This window comes from Marmota marmota, unplaced genomic scaffold, assembly GCF_001458135.2.
Source record: "Marmota marmota marmota unplaced genomic scaffold, marMar, whole genome shotgun sequence".
NCBI lineage: Eukaryota > Metazoa > Chordata > Mammalia > Rodentia > Sciuridae > Marmota > Marmota marmota.
Window position 1 is genome coordinate 29,986,871 of NW_026000229.1, and position 13,356 is coordinate 30,000,226.

Here is a 13,356-nt window from a genome sequence, read left to right on the forward strand (position 1 = left end):
CCATTTTTCTGATGACTCTAGGTCCTCCTGAATATTTAGGCTGTCCTGCATTGTTTGTACTCCTTTTCTTCCTTGCTTTTTCATGCTGCTCATGTTACTTCTTGTTCTGTTTGACTGCTGAGTTACTGTTTACTCCTATAAATTTATTTGATGCTTGGGAGGAAAGGTATTAGAAGGGAAGGGAAGAAGTCACTAAAGAGAATGAGAGTAAGCAGGTAGAATTCAAGGAAGGGGGAATAAGGAAATTGAAAAGAAATGAAAAGACAAAAGAAAAAAAATAGAAAATAAAAAAAGAAAAAAAAATTAAAAAATAATCAAAAAAATAAAAATAAATAATAATAAAAATATTTTAAAAATTTAAAAAAATTTAAAAATAAAAAAATGAAAATGAAAAACAAACCCAAATAATAAAAAAAAAAAAAATTAATAAATGCAGTCTTAGAGTTTGATTAACTTCTCTTCCAGTAGGTGGAGCTGTGCCCACCGGGCCAAGCTTCTCCTCTCAATATGCGGGAACCAATCACTGTGCAGCAGCTCAGAGGAAAGGTATTAGAAGGGAAGGGAAGAAGTCACTGCTGCCGCCAGTTTCAATGAAGTTATCTTCTCTGCCGCATTCTGGTGACGTCAGTTCTCTGCCATGGTGGTATCCCATGCAAATGGTGACAGTTCGTTCCCTTTGCCGGGTGACTGATGCAACGGGTGGGTCCTGACTGGCTCTCCCAAGCCCCGTCTCAATCCTGTGGCCACTGCTTATGAAGGCTCAGTTGCTATTAACCTCCGCAGGTTCAGAAGGGCCGACCAGTTGTTTCAGCGGGATCCTTTAGTGCTGAGTCACAGCGGTTTTTCTGCGAGATGCAGGCGAACGGGAGCTTGAATTCAGCTGATCCGGGCTCAGTGTGTGTTCTGAGAGGCCCAGACTGTTCGCCCCAGATCCAAGTCAGCTCAGCATTGCCTAGTGATCCTGAGCAAACAGCATTTAGACAGTTTAAGACTCCCTATGCCTGCACAGCTGAAGAGGTCAGAGACTTGATCTCTCTGCACCCACCGCCATGTTGGATCCCAAGCAAAAAAATCGGGATGACATTTTTTAATCTGCATATTGTTCTGAGGTTCATTTGTGATGTTTCATGTCTTAATAGCTTATTTCTTCACAATGCTGATAAGAGTCCAGAGTAAGGAAAGAATAGTTTATTAATTCATCTATTGATAGATCTTTGCATTATTTCTAGTATTTAACTATTACAAAATAAAGCTGCAGTGAACATACGTATACAAATCTTTGTAAGGACATGGAATTTTACTTCTCTTTGTCAGAAATCCGGTAGTGGAATGCTTTCATAGTATGCTAGGCAGATGTTATCATATTTTAGGAAATTGTAAAACGCTTATCCAAAGCTTTACATTCCTACCAGCGTACAAGTTATACTTACACTACTTCCTCACTAACAGATCTGTAAACAATCTATGATTGAGTCTTGTTTTTAATGATGTAAATTTTTATTTTTAGGTTATTTATTTATTATTATTATTATACTATTTATTAGGTTTTATTTTAGTTTCTCTAACAACTAGTGATGATGATCTTTTCAAGGCTGGGGCTGTAGCTCAGTGGTAGAGCACTTACCTAACCTGAGCATGGTCCTAGGCTCAATCACCCCATGCTGAAAAGAAGAAAAAATTCTTTTCATGTCCTTATTTATCATTGCTGTTCTCTTTTATGAAGAAGTGTCTGTTCAGTTTTTTGGCCATTTTTATTTGCATTGTTTATCTTATTATTGAGTTATAAGAGTTATTTTTATATTCTAGATAAAAATCTCTCCAAACCTGCAGCTTTCTTCATTTTATAACAGGAATTTTTGAATGTGATGGTTCATTATTTGGCAAAATCAAATTTATCATTTTTTTCTGATATACTTTGAACTCTATTTAAGAATTTTGTTCTGAAACCAGTTTCAGCTCAGATTATCTTCCATATTTTTTTTGAAAAATATTATAGTATATGGTTTTATAATTTATGCATGCAGCTGTTAACTTTAGATCTCCAGTTCATTTTTAGTAATTTTTGTTTATATGAAGTAAGCATCAAAGATAATTTATTTACATATTGTTTTAGCACCATTGGTTGAAAATATTACCCTTTCCCCTTTTAATTGTGTTGGGACATTAGTTAAAACAGCAATTGACCATATATATATATCTAAATCTGTACTCTACTCTGTGCTAATGATGCCAATACCAAACTATCTTGATTACTGTAGCTCTATAATTTATCTTGAAGTCAGGCAGTGTACTCCAACTTTACTTTATTTTTACAAAATCATTCTGGATATTATTATTCATTTAATTTTCATAAAAAATTTTTCATCTTTTTGTCAGTTTCTAAAATATATACTATGGAATTTTGATTGCAAACACATTGAATCTATAGATCAATTTGGGGAGACTTGATATCTTAACAAATTCATTTTCTATCCCATGAACCTAGAATATATCTACATTTATTTAGAATTTCTTTAATTTCTCTCAGCAGTTTTTCTAGTTTTTACTCTAACAACACACCTTTGTCAATAATATTAAACATTATATTTTTAAAATTTTAATTTCAGATTTTCACTGCCAGCATATAGAATTATCATTTTTATATTAATCTTATATCCTATAATTTTACTAAACTTGATTATTAGTTCTAATAGTCATTTCATGTTTCTTAGCATTTCCTGCAAGATATGGGCAAGTATGCTCTCTGAGTATAAAGATCATTTTACCTCCTCATTTCTTATCTCTGTTTTCTTTCCTGTCTCTGTTCTTTAGTAGCCATATAACACTTAGCATCTGTTTAAATTTTTAAAAATTGACACATAATACTTATACATATATATGGTATATATGCTTTATGTCTATTTTTCTTGCCAATGTCTAGAACTTCAAAAAAAAAATGCTGACTTAAAAATGGTATCCCTATGTAATTCTTGATCTTACAGGGAAAATGTTACATCATTTATCTTTAAGTTTGTTTTAGGCTATATAGGTTTCTCTAGATGCCCTTCATAAGATTGTGGTAGTTCTATTCCTAGTTTGCTATATTTTTTAAAAATCATGAATAGATTAGGATTTTGATCAATCCTTTTTTATCATATATTATGATGAACATACGTTTTTATTTTGTAGTCTTTTAACATAATGAATTATGTTGATTCTTAACATTTAGCCTAACCTTGCAATCCCATTTGTCATGATATATTAACATGATGTATTTTAATAGTATAGTGTATTATTTATATTCAATTTGCTAAAATTATATTTTCTTTTCCTGTAATATTCTGTTTCATTTAGTAATTTGTGTAATGTCCCCAAACTTCTCATTTCAAAAAGAGTTAGTGTAAAATTGGTGTTATTTCCTCTTTACGTATTTTGTAAAATTTACCAGTGAAGCTTCTGGGCCTGGAATTTTCTTTGTGGGAAAATTTCTTACTACAACATCAATTTTCACAATAGATATAAAGTACTCAGATTATTGATTCCTTCTTGAGCAAACTTTGTAATTTTGGGTGAATATTTTATTCCTTTAAATATGTTTGATTTTCTTTCTGAGAAGTAGTAACTCAGAAACCTAAAAATATTTGTAATCCATTTGAGACTTTCTTTTAAGCTTTATTAGATGAGCTAGAAGTTATTCATCTATGCCTAATTTGCTTCCCCTACTAAGGATATCCTTAAGTACTTCAAATTCTATGTATAGGTTTCCCACTCTGGCTTCTGGAGCAACAGATTTCTGTGAATCCAAAGTATTGTTTTGCCACTCCGTCATGTGGCTGTCTATCAGCTTCAGACAAATGTTTAAGGATAATCTTCTTCTGGTATCCAGAATATCTTTCTCCTCTATAGAATGTTAACCTGTGACCTTAACTTTCCCTGACCTTTCTGAATGTTAAACTTTTTTCTTAACTTGGTGAAACCACTGGGTTCTATCTGAATTTCCACCCCTTGTACTATACACTGAAAAGTCATTTTAGATACATTGAATCTACAGATCAATTTGGGGACACTTGATATCAAATTTATTTTCCATCCTGTGAGCTTAGAATATATCTACATTTATTTACAATTTCTTTAATTTCTTACATCAATGTTTTCAAGTTTTTACTCTAACAACACACCTTTGTCAAATAATAATATTAAACAACTATAACAACTGAAGGTTCCCTTACTTGTTTCTCTTTTCTTGAGAGTCACTGTCCTGTACTGTCTGTTGTCTAACACATGGTAACCACTGTGTCATATTTTGTCCAATTTTTTCAGTTAAGATAAAACAGAAAATTCAGTCCTGTTACTCTGTCATAGCTAGATGTGGAAGTGACGATATGTGTTCTTAAAAAAAAAAAGAAAAGAATTTTTTTTCAATAATCTACATTTATTCACATATTTATCATTCTTGGCTTTCTATTCCTAACCATAAATCTGAGTTTCCATCTAGTGTCATTTTTCTTAAACCTGAATAGATTGCCTTTTGACAGTTCTTATAGTTCAGGTCTGCTAGAAATGAGTATTCTCAAGTCTATTTATCTAAAAATATCTACATTTTCCCTTGTTTTTGAAGGTTATTTTCACTGGATGTAGAACTCTAGATTTCCTTTTTATTTTATTTTCTTTGTTTAATTTCCAGTAAATTATTGGCCCATTATCTTCTGTATTATTTCTAATGAGAAGTCAAGACATTATTTGTATCATTGTTTCCACTATGCTTGGGGTCAGCAAACTTTACATGTAAAAAGTCAGATTGGTTTCTGTCACAGAATATTATTTTCAACTCTCAAAAAATATGAAAACTATTCTTAGTTTGCAAACTACATGAAAAATAAAGACTGGATTGGACCTGGAAGCTATAATTTGCTGATCCCCTATTCTATGTAATATATCTTTTTATCCCTGTCATTACTATTAAGATTTTTTTTTCTTTATCTTGGTCTTACTTGGAGTTTATTGGTTTTCTTAAATCTGTGATTTTATGGTTTTCATCAGTGGTGAAAAAAATCTCCTATTATTCTGTTCTGTTTCTCTTCTCCTCTGGGAATCCAATTTAACCTGCATTATATTGCTTAATATTGTCACAACTTACTAGGTCTTTTTTCACTCTTTTTTCCTCTGTTTCACAGATTTGATACTATATTTCTTGTTAAGTGATCATTTTCATTTAGAAACAATAAATTCAATATGCTTCAAACTACCTGAATTTCATATTAGTGAGAAATCCTGTATATGTATTGTACATTTTATTTACCCCTAAATATACAGAAAAATACTTTATACATTTGACCCTAAACCATGACAAGATTTTTGTATTTCTGGATGAGATCATCTAAATCTGTGGGAATGGGAAATGAGCAGAGAGGGGAAAGGGATTAGAGGTTTGAGGGGTGCTTCTTTTTATATTGCTCAAAATTAAAATATAATAGTTTATGTTCAACCTGGAAAAGTCTTTCACTTGAGGTATGTACTTGATAATGTGTATTCATTTAGTAGAGACTTATTAATAATTTTATTTGGCAGGTGGCTTTTATTATCATCCTTGTAAATGAGAAAACTTAAACATAAGGAGATTAAACAACTTGCTCAAGGTCGCATAACTGATAAATGCTAGAATGTGAATTTCAACCCAGGAAATTTTGGTCTTTGGAGTTTGAATCAATGACTTCACATACTGCCTCTTAGTCATTTATATTATATTAAGATTTAAAATCATCATCATAAGAGATAACTTTTGATTTACTATATAGACTTAATCTCTCATTTGTGAAAAATGTGAATGAGGTTTTAGATCCCTTCCTGGATTAAATTTTAATAGGTGAGAAGGAAGAAGAACATATGTTGGTAGAAGGACCAGAAAAGGGGCAGAAGAGGGGATGTAGGGGAGAAAGGTACTTGTTTCCTAATTATATTTGCAGATTCCTTTAGAAATAGTAAGTAATGGTTTGGTGTCAATGTGGTGCAGAGGCTAAATTATGATCTCAAAGTTCTAAACCTCTAAAAAGAATAGCACTTTCATTGGCAAAGCACATATCTGCTACATAACCACTGTTTTTGACAGGGGAACTAAAAGCAAAACTGTACCAACTTAAAAACATAAGGATTAAAGAGATTTTAAAAATTTTTTGCTGTTGTTTTCTGCAAACTTCTGCTAAGGTTGTGACTTCTAGGAAATCTGTTTAAGGAAGAAGTATGTTAAAATCTGTGTATTTCATGATATGAACTTTGATGATTTCTTCAGAGTTCTATCTGCTTTTAATTCTGCTTTCTGAGTTTTTATATTAGTTAGTGTAGGTGAATACCCCTTCTCACACAATGATTTAGGATTCTAGGTTAATTTTGTCTTCTGGATTCACCATACTATTGAATTCAGTAGTTATTGTAATTTATCTGTGTCAGAAAGTAAAAAGAAGTAGGTTAAAAGTCTTGGTTCAGAAGTGGCCCACATCACTTTCAATCCATGCCATTAGTGCCAACAAGTTATGGTTATACATAGATGTAAGGATGTCTAGAAATAGAAACCCTGGCTGGTAAACTGTTACGTAGGGCTTATACTATGGAAAGGTGAGAATAATTTTGGAGGACAGCTGATTGTCTCTGCCACAAGCATTCAGTTAAAAGAATAGTGAATAATCCTTACTTAATACCATGCTTTTGCTATGGCCAGTAATAAAATTTTAACTAACTATAATGCAAAAATTTTGAGAAGTTGTATCCACCACCATGGGGTCTTAATAATTTCCAATCTTTTAATATTGGCTGATATTAATGAATGTGAATCTTTGATGTTATATAAAGAAATGTATAACATTAAACCAGTATTTTCTAAAAGACGAATACATGATGTTTTAAAAAAAATCACACATGGATTTCTTTTAAAGTGCTAGACCAACAGGCTTGTAACAGAGTTCACATGGCATGGTATTAAGGTTTCAGAGTCCACACTGCAACTCACAATTAAGAAGCTACATCTTCTTGGGCTGGGGTTGTGGCTCAGTGGTAGAGCACTTGCCTAGCAGTGTAAGGCACTGGGTTTGATTCTCAGTACCACATATAAATAAATTAACAAATAATAAAATAAAGGTCCATCAACAATTTTTAAAATATATTTTTTTAAAAAAGAAGCTACACCTTCTTAAGTTTTGATGTAGAATCAAAGAATCAGTAATAAAGAAAAGGTCTTAAAATATTTCTATTTCTAAATAATTCTGGTGTTCTATGACACAGCCGAGTGAATATAATTAACAATAATGCATTACTGTATCTCAAAATAATTTTTTTTGGGGGGGGCTTGTTGTTTTGTTTCTCTTTTTCTTTTTGGGGGGGAACCAGGGATTGAATTCAGGGGTACTCAGCCCTATTTTGTATTTTATTTAGAAAAAAAGGTCTCACTGAGTTGTACAGTACCTCACTGTTATTGAGGCTGGCTTTGATCTCATGACCCTCCTGCCTCAGCCTCCCAGACCACTGGGATTACAAGTGTGGGCCACTGCACCTGGTTTGTTTCATTTTTTGGTATCAGGAATTGAACCCAGGTGTGCTTAACCACTGAACCACATCTCCAGTCCTTTTTATGTTGTGTTTATGTTTTTGTTTGTTTGTTGCTTAATTTTGAGACAGGGTATAGCTAAATTGCTTAGCCTCATTAAATTTCTGAGGCTAGATTTGAACTTAAAATCCTCCTGCCTCAGCCACCTAAGCCTGTAGGATTACAGGTGTGCGCTCCTATATCTGGCCCTTACAATAATTTGAAGAGAGAAATTTGAATATAGTCACCATAAAGAAATGATAAAATTTTAAAGTGACTACATGTGCTAATTACTCTGAGTTGATCACTACCCAATGTATACGTACATAAATCAAAATATCATACCACATAAATATGTACAAATGTGTCAATTATATTTTTTTATTTTTAAAATAAAAAATTCCTTCTTCTAACTTATCTATATAAAGCTATATTTCTGTTATATACTTTAATACATAAATATCTATTTCATAAAAATCACAACAGAATCAATTGTGATATTGATATGTGTTTTAGTCAGCTTTTTTGCTACTGTGATCAAAAGACCTGACAAAGACAATTTTAGAGGAGGGAAGTTTGTGTTTTCAGAGGTTTCAGTCCATAGAGAACTCCATTGCTCTGGACCTAAAGTGAACCAGGACATCATGGCAGAAGGGTGTGGAGGAGGAAAGCAGCTCGATGCAATCAGGAAGCAGAGAGAGCTTGGCTCACCAGAAACAAAATATAAACACCAAAGGTATATCAGTGATCTACTTCCTCCAGCCACAGCCTATCTGCCTACAGTTACCTCCCAGTTAATCTATATCAGTGGATTAATTCACTAATTAAGTTAAGGCTGTCATAACCCAATCATTTCAACCCTAAACTTTCTTCTGTTATCTCACACGAGTTTTTGGGAGACTCTCATATTCAAGCCATAATAATATGAGAATCTAGCTGTATTCTTTCAAGCCTGGTTTTTGTTAGGGTCTGTAAACAAGTCAAGATGGCACCTGGCATTTTGCCAGAGGGAGTGGTTTGTGAAGTAACGCCAGCGAGCCATTAAGTGTGGAGATTCCTTATTGGTTGACTGCTGTATCTAGTTTATGTTAATTAGATAAGCTGTGTGGAATGTATATATATACCTCCTGTCCTACAATAAACGGCTCCCACTCCTGCTGTATCAATGTACGCAAGTTGCTCTTCACCCCCCGGTTATTTTGCTGCAGCCGGACTGCGGCAGTTTTAAAGAATGTGAAACAATCTTACTATTCCCAAAATTTTTCTTGAAAGTATAATTTTTTCATAGAAGATGTTTTTATATTAACATGAAATGAATTTATTGCTATGCTTAGTGAATTAAACAATTTTAACATTTTGTGCTTTTTAATTTTTAATATAACAAATATTAGTACAGTGAAAAACCCACATAAACAAAAGTTCCAGTTCTTCTCAAGAATACACAGGACTCTAAGGCAAAAAACTGAAGGCTACTATCCTATTGGCCCATGGCACATCCTGCTTGTATTTTAATAGCATCTGTGTTACATATCTTCAAGCTGGACTTAGTTATCTCCTATAAAGAATCCCTGAAAATAATGATCAGATAACTTATTTACTGGTGCCATAAATATGATTTTTTTACTTGGAGACTTTCCTATAGTCTCTAATGTTTCTTTGACTTTACTATATTTAGCTTGTACATTGAATATTTAAGTGTATTTGATCAAGTCATATAGCTCCCTGAGTCTTACGTTTCTAATTGAAAAATTAATTAATTAGAATAGATTATTTCTGTTATTCCATGACTTCTAGCCATAGGTGCTAAATAATCTTCCAAAGTAGCTGATGACTGTTGAGGTGGGGTTAGAAATAGAGATGGTGATATAGGATTCATGATTGTAGAGCCCCTTTCCCCTTCATCGTGTATGGTAGTGGGTGGAGGAGTTGTGTATATTAAAACTTAATATTTGTGCTGGAGAAAAGCAGGTCAAAAGTGAATCAGGGTAAAACATGAGTACACATATAGATGCATGCTTAAGTATGACTTTCAAGGAATAGAGTAATCTATGCTCCATGCTATTTCAAAATTTCTTTTCCTAATCCAAAACACATTTAAAACATTTTTTTTCTTGACCCTTGAGATGCTTATTGTCATGTGGACTTATTTCCAGAATTTTAATGAAAAGAATTTTCTGTTTTAGTTCTTAATGAAATAAACAGACAGTGAATAGTTAAACTTTGCCTTCCAAACAAACTGGCATAATATCTCCATTTTTAGGACTGTCATGTAAGCAATTAAAGAATTTCAGTATCTGGAATGACTAGATTTACAAGCCAGCTCCCCTTAAACAGTGTATTTGTCAGATTATTTATAACCCTAAAGTTTGAATGTTTATTGTGCAATACCATTTAAGCTTTTAAACTCAAATATTATTTTTTAAAAATGTTTTTATGCTTCTCCCCAGTATTTTGGGGTGGGGGTACCAGGGATTGAACTCGGAGGCACTTGACCACTGGAGTCATATCCCCAGGGTCTCACTGAGTTGCTTAGTGCTCAGGCTGGCTTTGAACTCTCTATTCTCCTGCCTCAGCCTACTGAGCTGCTGGGAGTACAGGCATGCACCACCACACCCAGCTTCTCTCCAATTTTAAACCCAAGTTTTCCTCTTTATCTGGACTTCGGGGTTAAAACATGAATGAGCCTCATGATTCTTATAAACTATAGTTTAAACTAAAGCTATAAGAAAAATCCTTATGTTCAATTAGTATATAACTTTAAAGTAACTAATACACATAGCTCTACTTGGTGCTATGCAGAAATAAAGCATAGTAGTTATTTATATCCAAGTATCATTTGACATTTAGCAAGAAACATGTTGCAGAAATGCTTTAAGTAATAGCCAAATGGGTTAGGACTCCATGTAATAAAGAACTACTTGAATTTTAATTTGTACATGTTTTTTTGCTACCTTTTAATTGCTAGCATTGCTCAGGGACAATAAAAAAAGAATCCTTAAACTAGGATATAAGGTTGTACTTTGAGATTTAAGCCTGTAAAATCTCCACATTGTGATTTTCATCACATATCATTGAAATAAAACCAGGAAGTGTATGCAGCATACAAGTGAGGAAATCCTCAAACTTCCAGTGTGATATCAGTCTAATTAAGTTGTATTGTATTATTATTAGTTAAATTTTATACTGTGTGAAGAAAGACTTGTGAACAGAGGTGTTGTGTAAAACATAAGGCATAAAATAGAGGTAAAACTAAAAAAAGAAACAATAGAAATTGGCAGTGTTTTATAGGACTATCCAGATTTGATCATTATGATCAAAAAAAGTTTTCATAATAATTTAGATAATATATGCTTATATATATAAAATCATTTTTACCTCTCTTTGAGTTTGTACTCACCAAAAATCTTTTAATTACTAATATAGCTTCAAAGATCAAAACCCATGCTACTTTAAGAAACAGAAGCCTCTGGGCTCCACAGATATTTCCCCATACTTGCATAAAGGTTGAAACATTACAAAGCTGAATAAATCCAGATGCGCAATTGTGACCCCAGCACCCAAAACCACACAGATCTCTTCACTAAAGGTCATTTAGTACAGCAGGGGGTGCCACCAGAGAATCAGTATGCTTCCCCTCTTGGACTTGGGGCACACCCACCACCCACTCACAGTGCAGCTTCCAAATGTTCTTGCCAAAAGAAGCATCCACCCAAGCAGAGCCTAGAAACATGTATGCCATGGCCCACAACCACTTTCATTTCTGGAAGCCTCTGCTACCAGTAGAACTTGCCCCTACAGGTCCTAGCAACATGTTCCCCAAGCTGTACTCTCCTAGTGCAGCTGCTGCCATTTCAGGAGGCCTCCACAATATCAGAGGTTCCTGAACAGGGCCATCATTCCCTTTGCTAAAATGGCCACACAGTAGGTACCTTACCTCCACTGCCTAGCACACCATATATGCCTGAGCTACTAGAGTGTCCCCATCCCTAAATGACCCTTGGAGACAGATGGAATTTCTGAACCTGGATACACACACGCCACCCAAAGCTGATGATGACAAAGCTCTATGGAGACTACACCACAGTGATGGAACAAAAGCCAATGTGACACCCTAAGACATCCTTGGGGGAAAGTATTTTATTACAAAAGCCACCCTTTGCTGGGCATGGTGACTCATACCCAGAGGTTCCAGAGGCTGAGGCAAAAGGATCACGGGTTTGAAACCTTCCTCAGCAACTTAGTGAGCTGTAAGAAACCTAGTGAGAACCTGTCTCAAAATTAAAAAAAAAAAAAAAATTAAAAATGGGTGGGAATGTGGCTCAGTGGTTAAGCACCCTTGAATTCAATCCCTGGCACCAAAAAAAAAGCCACCCTTTGAAATTGCTAGCAATAACCAATCTTCCAGATGCACAAATATCAACAAAGGGACATAAGAAGTATGAGAAATCAAGATAATATGATGACTCTAAAGAAACACAGTGACTCTCCAGCAACAGACTCAAAGTAAAGAAACTAATGAAATGACTGATAAAGAATTCAAAAGAATAATTAAGGAAATACAATGAGATATAGAAGAATACAGACACACAGTTCAGTTCAATTAGGAAAAAACTTAGGAATGAGAACTTTAGCAGAGACAGAAATCATACAAAAGAACCCGAGATTTTGGAACTAAGGAACTCAATAACTTAAAGTATACAGTAGAGAGCCCCAACACAGTTGAAATCAAGGAGAAAAAAGTATCTTTGAGTGTGATGACTTGTCTTTTGAAATATCCTAGCCAGACAAAAGGAAAATAAAATAGAAAAAAAGAATGAAGAAAGTCTCTGAAACATGGAACATCATTTAAACAAACAAATATTTTAATTATGGAAGTTCTAGAAGGTAAAGATAAGGAGAAAGACATAGAAAATATATTTATTGAAATAGTAGCTAAAAATTTCCCTATTCTTGGAAAAGCTGTGGACATTCAGGTCCAGAAAGCCCAAAGGACCCCAAATAGATTTGACCAGAAGAGGTCTTCTGCAGCAGTCTTGCTGGGCACAAATCATGAGCCACTCAAACAGGAACAAACTTTATTTCCGAACTCCCCCGGACGCCACCCACTAAGCCCTCTCAGGAACCACACCCACCAGAACTGCCTCCACCGGAACTTCACCAACCAATGCGAACTCCCCAGGAATCCCTGCGAGAACTCCAAACTAGCGGGCACCCTAAGCGGACAGCAGGGGTCTATATACAACTGAATATACAGGCTTAACATAACCATCATCATCTCAATGGCTCGCTGGCATCACCTCTCAACCACTCCCTTCTGACAAAATGCCATGCGTCATTCCGACTCGGCTGTGGCTCTCAGGATCTCCCCCCTTCTGTTTAATTAAACACCAAGCATGTGGCTTAGGGACTGTGCCTGTCTTAGGTTGTCCAATACTACATATGGTCCTTACCCGTCATCGGATGAGCTGACCTCAAGGCATCAGCCTCCTGTCTTAGGTTGGTACCATTGCAATTGGATCTTACCCATCATTGACTACTGGTCCAGCATACAGCCATACTTGTGGATAGGCCTTTGCACCAGTGGGGGGATGAGGTTCTTTGCCTCACCTCTGTTGGCCCCCAAATTTTAGACCATCACAAGCAGAAGGGAGGAGAATGCAAAATGCCACGACACCAAGCCAAATGATGGCTCTTTTTGGAAAAATTGTACCACCGATGACACCATCAGCAAAGATATTCCAGCACTACCACAATTCGCTGCACCAACAGATAGTTCACAATGCATACAAGTGGTACATAGTCCA